General features: G+C 39.0%; 1 pseudogene; it reads left to right on the forward strand.

The window, feature by feature from the left end:
- Positions 1–6,149: 6,149 nt before the first annotated feature.
- On the forward strand, positions 6,150–7,164 carry LOC116643271 (annotated as a pseudogene).
- The last annotated feature ends 1,311 nt before the right edge of the window (positions 7,165–8,475 follow it).

The following is an 8,475-nucleotide window of genomic DNA, read 5'->3' on the forward strand; positions in this document are numbered from 1 at the left end:
CAATAAATATTTAATAAATAGTATATATCATTATTGTCATTGGTAAATTATTTTCTATGTATCCATGCCCTATATACATCCCAAATATTAGCTCCTGGCTGATGCAAGGCATCCGATATTTAGAGCTGCCTTGTCTTTCAAGATTCAAGTAAAAATTTGTCTAAAAATCCTACTCGCAGTATCTCTGGGGATTGTCGGTATGGGGCTTGGTCAGACTTACATTTTTCCTGGACCCCTCTGTTCTGCATTTCTTCTAAATCTTTAATTACTTTCATGTCTTACAGCTTTCAGCTATTTTGCTCTCTCTCCCCTGTGTAACCCAGTTATAAAACAAAGCCCCTTTCCTTGATTATTTTAACACACCACAGAGAGAGAGAGTTATGAGCTTGTATGTTAAGAAAATTTGAAGGTTTCGTCTAAGTATTACATACATTTCAAACATTTTCCTAGTGAATATGAGACATTCCTACTGCCATTCTCATCAATGGGAGAATCCCACTAGCCAACTCTTCTTTTGTATCCTCAACAACCACACCTCCTGATATATCCCCAAACCCATCCCCAGAGTCCAGTTTCTTTTCATCTCCAGACCGCTTCCTCTCTTCCTCTTGGCTACCTCTGTAAGTGAAAATCTATTATGCAGAGCTACCTACCTCTTTTTGTAGAACTCTTTTTTTTTTTTTTTAAAGATTTTATTTATTTGACAGAGAGAGACACAGTGAGAGAGGGAACACAAGCAGGGGGAGTGGAAGAGGGAGAAGCAGGCTTCCCACGGAGCAGGGAGCCCGACGCAGGGCTCGATCCCAGGACCCTGGGATCATGACCTGAGCCGAAGGCAGACGCTTAACGACTGAGCCACCCAGGCGCCCCATCTTTTTGTAGAACTCTTAACTGCATTCTAGTAATGTTCGGAGGGCTATCATTACAGAACCAATACAGATCCGTATGTTATTTTGAGAAATAAAATTATCTTTTCCAAGATAATTCTGATGCCATCTTTGAACTAACAGGTTTTTCTCCTCTGATTAGATGTGCATTACCCAAGGTTATACATGCATATGAATGAACTGTGTATGCATATATATTACACTTTCATCTTATTTTTATTCCACCTCTAGCATTTTATCCCTCTATAGTTAATTCCTGCTAAAAAATGTAAATGTTCCGATTTCCCTAAGCTTTATTTAAGTTACTAACTTGGTGATGCTAAAACTCACTCTCAGTCTGTTTTCTCCTTGCACTTAATGATTGAGCATTCTGCTGACACTTCTCACCACTCTGTCCTTCCTTAATCCTCTTGGCTCAGTCTCCATTGTGCCCCTCTGCTGAAGGGGGACTCACTAATTCTCTTCTTCTGGGAAAATCCTTTGTTTCTTTTTCCTCTCTATGAACATTCTTTTCATTTTGAAGCTCTTTCCCCCCTTGAGTTTTGCTAGTATCTGGCACCAGCGGTTATTCCCCGCTTGATACCAATTTCTTACGTTTTACCACCCATGCTTTTCCTCGTGCTTTCTGTGATTTCATTCTCTAACATTCTTCTACCTTTATTCTCACTCATAAATAACTCATCCATTTGTTTTGGTCCAACTACCACCTCTAGACAAGGGTTTCCCAGATCTACAACGCCAGTCTCACCATCCAAGATGACCAGTTTCTATCTTTACCTTTTCCTCTGCACATGGCAAATGATGACAACATATCAGATATGATCTTTATAAAGAACAATCCTTCTAGACGGCAAACTCCATGGGGCAAGGAGTATATTTTCTCCATACTTTTTAAACCTTATTACATCAAGTACATTGATGGGTATCCAACAGGTGTTAAATGACAGGTCAGCTATAGAACTAAGCAAAATGTACTCTAATGGTGAGTCATTAAGAAAGTCACACAGTCTTTCCTCCTATAGCTTGCTACTCTCTCCCTGATGTATCCTCCCCCCACCCCGGCTTTTAAAGCTCAATTATTAATATGAAATAAATGAACAGTCAGGGAAGAAGAAATACTAAAAATCACTATTCATTCTGAAGCCCACCCAAGCTGAGCAATGGAGAGGTGACACTCTGCATCAGCCAGCATATCTTTAATTTCTCCCTGCTCCAGCTCCTATTATCTCTCTCCTGCCACAGCTGCATGCGGCTATTGTCAGTGGTAAAGATGAGACATCTCTAATTAGAGGGCAGGGTAAATTGCTTTTATCTACTTTTAACATGCTTTTACATGGCACCTGGTACACAAGCCTTAGCTAGGCAGCCATAATTTGAAAAGCAAATGAATGCTCAGAGAAATACGATACGTTTTTAAAAGAAAATTAAATATATAGAGTCGCAAAATCAACATGCTGGAGACTGCAGGGTTTTAGAGCTGTCAGAGGCTTGTACACTTATGTATTATAGTGAATTAAAATAAGCAGTCAGGGTCCATGTACCCTGCAGAGTCCAGTGGCCCTGTCTTTCTTTTTCTGTTGGGAATAAATGGTGAGATTTAAAGTCTAGAAAAATTATCAGTGCAAGAAGCAGATGGATGAAATGGTGAATGAGCTAGAGTGATGATGGTTAATCTTAAGTAACATTTTTTTGGATATGTGCCTCTCTTAAAGTTATCTCCTTGGTGGTCTAGAAGAGATTTTTAGGTGAAAGAGGAAGAATTCAACAGAATCTTTTTTTACTTATATACATCTAATCACCTTCATAATAAATAAATCTATTATGTGTGAGTTTCTGTTTCTGGTTTTAGATTCAATTTTTATTTCTTTAGTATTTCAGAACATTTTCAACAACCAGGCAATTTATCAGCTTTTGAAAAAATAAAACAAAGAGATTTCAACCACAGTTAGAGCCATGGTGTGTTGGACAGGAATGCCATTCAATAAAAATACCTGACATTTATTATTGGTTAGAATACAGATCCTATAGTTTGGGAGTCTGCATCTTATACAAACTCCACAGGCTCCTCTCCTTCTGATCATTATCAGCAAAAATGCATCAAGTGTTTCCCTTCAACAGCATCATGGAGATCACGTGCTCTGCCCTCTGTGCCATCATTCTAGCCCTGCCTCATGCATAAGTTCTATTACTGCTACAGGAGCTAGGGTATTGCCCTCCGAACTTTGGCTCCTTATTTCCTTGGAGATTCCCTGATTACCGACTATAACGTCCAGGCTGTAAAAACCAGCAGCTCTAAATAATAACTGGGCTACAGTGTTTATTTATCGCTGCCTTGGAACAGAAAAACAACCAGAGTCCTTTAGTGCATTGGGTAAAAAGGACTTTCAGCTAAGAGAACTGTAAACACAGTGGTTCTGGCAGGGGAACTGCCTGATTAGGGATCCCTAGTTTCTTCAATTCCCATATGTAGGCATCTATATGCATACAGAGCTTGTGAATTTCTTTTATTTTTAATATAAGTGAGAGGTTATATTTTAAAAGGCTAAAGTAAGAGGCATATTGTAGAAGTTATCTCTAATTTAACTAATTGAGCCACATGCAAGATTAGAACCTGTGCTTTCACTGTATTAAATACTACTTAGACTATCTTGATTTCTATTTTACTCTTTGTAGTAGTCATTAGCATGGTTGGTTAGAGAGTTCTCTACCTTCCATGCACAAGTCAGGATTGCACTTTCTGGCCCTTCCATCAATGGGTATGCCCATGTGACTATTTCTGACCAGTGATGCATGAGCAGAAATGGCAGTTAATGGCTGATGTGAGACCTTCTGGAGCTCTCTCCCTCTTTCTGCCTAGGCAACCAATAATGTTCAAGATGGTGACTGATCCATCAGTTTGGATCTGGGAGTGAAAACCAAGGTGAAGAATTCAGAACAGCTGTGTTTGTCACATCATATAAACAAGAAACGGAGTTTGCTGTTTTAAACCACTGAGGCTTGAGTGCTTTTTGTTATTACAACATTATTTTGCCCACACTGATAACTACACTATTGTTACTCATTTCACACTCTTAGTGTGGTTCCACCTGCTGTACTTTTAATTTATCTCCCTCAACACACTTTGATTATAGTACTTAACAACTAAATTATATTTATTCCCTTCTTTATTGGTTTACAATTTTCTTGAGGACAGAGGCCTCTCACTCATCTTTATCTTTCCAGCCCTTAGTATATTGCTGCTATTCCGTAGATGCTCAACCCTGGATTTGAACTGAATTCAATTTATCCTGTGTCGATGTTTCATCTCTGTGTTCAAATGGTGAATGAGCTGGAAGTGGCAGTTAATTTTAAGGAACATTTTTTTGGATATGTACCTCTCCTAAAGTTCAAAAAGGCAAAAATGATAGAGTCAGTCTGATGTAATAGAATATACATTAAATTTAGCAGGTTTGGCTTTAACTTCTGATTCTAGCTGGGTGACATCCAATAATTCGTTTTGGAAAATATTTATTAGTTGTCCACTTATGCTATGCCAAACAATATTCTAGACCCTGAAAATACTAAGAGTAATAAGTGCTCCTGAAGAATTAACAAGGTCATGGCAGGTCACATGAGTTAGATTTGTATCCTCTAATAAATTGGACAATAATATCAACTTTACTTAATAGATGTGTTGTAAGATTTGAAAGAAATAATATAAGAGCTTTATAAATTTCAAATCATTTTATAAATGTAAACATGATATTTTATTTTAAAATTTTGAATATAATACTTGTTTACTAATAATTATTCATGTAGATATGTTTAATAGTGCACCATTCTATGTATGAGATGACTCATTTCAACGTGACTAATCTGGCCCATGAGGGAATAACTTTAAAGCTATTATAAAATTTTAGATTAGTGTTTTAGTTTGGAAGAGGATGCATATGTAAAAGAAAAACAAGAGCCACAAATATACCTTTAGTTTGGCAGAAAGCAAGTTCTAATTTCTAATTTTAAAAAAGCCAACTGTTTTCTGGAAATAGGAATTAAGTAATTAAAAGTGGTTAAGGGGTAGGAAGGGAGGCAATGATTGGGCCTACCAGGTGACATAAATTGTAACCCCTGGTTATAAAATGATTGATACAAATGCATATAATTCATTCAAAGGAGAAACACTTTGTGATTTTTGAATATAAAGAAACAATATATATTCAAAGACAAATTTGTGCTTAATGTGCCAGAGTCAACTAATATATACATAAACACCTGCCAAAAAACTACCTTAAGTTTTCTGAGCAGTGGATTTAATGGCGCATTGCCTAAACCATAGTTTATTTCATAATATCTCAGTGGCAGGAATGAGGCTGCCTCACAGGCTCCTAGAGAAATATGCATGCTCTATTTGATGTAGCAAATACATCAATTTATTTATTGTGCTTTTTAGATAGGTCATCAATAACTACTTTTGGGATTTACTCATTTATTCATTAATTTGTTTATTCAAAGACATGTTAATTGTCTCATTCTGTTCCAAATGTTGTGTTGGGCCCTGTAAAGACAAACGTGAGTTTCACATAGTTTCTGCCCTCAAAGAGCTCATGACGTTTTGCAAAGGTTACTGTTTTGTACAAAGACATATATTAGGTTGAACTTTGTGAAATTGCTACAGTCATGATAAAATTAAAAAAAAAAAAAACACCCTGTAAAATGAAGACTTAGCTCTTAAGAAGACTAAAAATCTAGTTGGATACAAATGAAACAACTAGGTAAGTGTGTGACTTCTCCATACTTCTTAAATCTTGTTATAAGTAATAAATTGACCACAATTTAATAGCACAGCAGTATTTTCTGTGCTTATGCATATTCTGCATAGCAGGGCTAATATGTCAGAGGGTGTAAAATGTCCTGCAAAAGAAACAGGTATCTCCAATAACACATGTAAATTCACAGGAGAATTTGGAAACCTTGACCTGATAATGAGATTTTAAAAAATCTTCCTTTTCTCTGAGACAGGTAGTCAGCAATACAGCTTAGCCTGAACTCTACAGATAGAAGAAACTGCTATGGGTTTGGCGGTGACAGTGTGAACTGACTGTCTTTGTTATGTGAAGACTGGGCTAGAGGTGGCAGGGAGCCAGGCAGGGCCATAGTCCACTATAAGATTCCAGGACAAGGGAACTTTCCAGAACGCTCGGTGAGACGCGGAGGAGTGGTGGCTGCCCGAGCTGCGCCCAGCAACGCGCTCCTTCCCGCTCCCCCACACCGGCCTCCGCCCTCTCACCGGCTGTAGAAAATGGTGAAAGAAACCACTTACTATGATGTTTTGGGGGTCAAACCCAATGCCACCCAAGAGGAATTGAAAAAGGCCTACAGGAAACGGGCCTTGAAGTACCACCCTGATAAGAATCCAAATGAAGGAGAGAAGTTTAAACAGATTTCTCAAGCTTAGGAAGTACTCTCTGAGGCAAAGAAAAGGGAATTATATGACAAAGGAGGAGAACAGGCAATTAAAGAAGGTGGAGCTGGTGGTGGTTTTGGCTCCCCCATGGACATCTTTGATATGTTTTTTGGAGGAGGAGGAAGAATGCAGAGAGAAAGGATAGGTAAAAATGTTGTGCATCAGCTCTCAGTAACCTTAGAAGATTTATATAACGGTGCAACATGAAAACTAGCTCTGCAAAAGAATGTGATTTGCGATAAATGTGAAGGCCGAGGTGGTAAGAAAGGAGCAGTCAAATGTTGTCTCAATTGCCGAGGTACTGGAATGCAAATAAGAATTGATCAGATAGGACCTGGAATGGTTCAGCAAATTCAATCTGTGTGCATGGAGTGCCAGGGCCATGGGGAATGGATCAGTCCCAAAGATGGATGTAAAAGCTGCAATGGGAGGAAGATAGTTCGAGAGAAGAAGATTCTAGAAGTTCATATTGACAAAGGCATGAAGGATGGCCAGAAGATAACATTCCATGGTGAAGGAGACCAAGAACCAGGACTGGAACCAGGAGATGTTATCATTGTTTTAGATCTGAAGGACCACGCTGTTTTTACTCGGCAAGAAGACCTTTTCATGTGTATGGACATACAGCTGGTTGAAACACTGTGCGGCTTTCAAAAGCCAATATCTACTCTTGACAACTGAACCATCATCATCACCTCTCACCCAAGTCAAATTGTCAAGCATGTAGATATCAAGTGTGTGCTAAATGAAGGCATGCCAATTTATCGTAGACCATGTGAGAAGGGTCGCCTAATCATCGAATTTAGGGGTGGTGTTCAGTGTCAGACCTCTTAATGGGGCCAGTGGATAACACTACTGGCATTTTATATGCAGTAGTGAATGAGTGAAGCACTATAATCATAGCTCACTACTTGCTATTGTTTTTGTTTTAATATTCAACTATAGTAGTGTTTTAAAAGTTAAATGAAGAATAAACTCAAATATAAAAGCTCAAAAAAAAAAAAAAAAAAAAGATTCCAGGACAAGTTGGGGGCAATTGCTGCTGCCTTCCATTTCATTCTGTCTCCATGTACAACAGCCTTTTAGATGAAATGGATCTGATCTTCCTTCAGCTCTCTGTGTGAGTCCTGACTGGCCTGGGCTATTAGGGCAGCCTTCCTTACCTTCTCAGTTACTGATTCAGGGGGCGCCTGGGTGGCTCAGTTGGTTAAGCGTCTGTCTTCGGCTCAGGTCATGATCTGGGGTCCTGGGATCAAGCCCCACATTGGGCTCCCTGCTCAGCGGGGAGTCTGCTTCTCCCTCTCCCTCTGCCTCCTTCCCCCTGCTCATGCTCTCTCTCTCTTTAATAAATAAATAAAATCTTTTTTAAAAAAAAAGGTTACTGATTCAGGAATGAGCTTGTAAGCCAGGCCTAACCCAATCAGTCACAGTATCCTCCTAGTGATAGGGTTTGGTTCAGGGAAGGGCATATGATCTGAATTGCTCTAATCTGAGAGTTGCACTGGACTCCTGTTTGGTGGTTAGAGAAAAAGAAGGTATCTCTCTCCTCGAATGTGAACCAAAAAGCACATACCTCTGAACTCTACTAGTAGCCATCTTGTGACAAGGGAGAAACCATTTTATAAGCAACAGAGTGAGGGTAGAGGCAAGAGAATGACAAGGTGATGAAGCCAAAGACCTGTGATGCTGTGAACTCTTATTTTTTTTTCCACCACCCCCTAACGTCAATAAAGTCCTGTTAATTCAGTAGTGTTATCATGAATTAGAGACAGGCCTAAATGGACCTGGGACAGCAAAGATGGTGTCGCCTCCCCACAGCTGCTATCACCAATAAAACAACTATGCTCACCAGGAGGGTCATTAATTGTAGAGAGTTACCTGATGAGACAGCTGGAGGGGAAGAAGGAGAGACTGCCCCCAACAAGTGTGTAGCCAAACCCTAGGAAACTCTCAGAATTATCTGGACAACACTTAGTGAACAAAGTTAGTGGGGCACTTGCCATTATACAATGGGCTACTTCAAGATATTATTGTTGAGAGAAATTGATTTTCAATCCATTATCTCAGGTGTGCAATCATATGTAATCTGTGTACTTTCTATAACTCAATCTAATTTGTGTCTTCCTCCTGGAAACTTAATGCAGT

Source organism: Phoca vitulina, unplaced genomic scaffold (assembly GCF_004348235.1).
Source record: "Phoca vitulina isolate PV1807 unplaced genomic scaffold, GSC_HSeal_1.0 scaffold25, whole genome shotgun sequence".
NCBI classification, from domain to species: domain Eukaryota; kingdom Metazoa; phylum Chordata; class Mammalia; order Carnivora; family Phocidae; genus Phoca; species Phoca vitulina.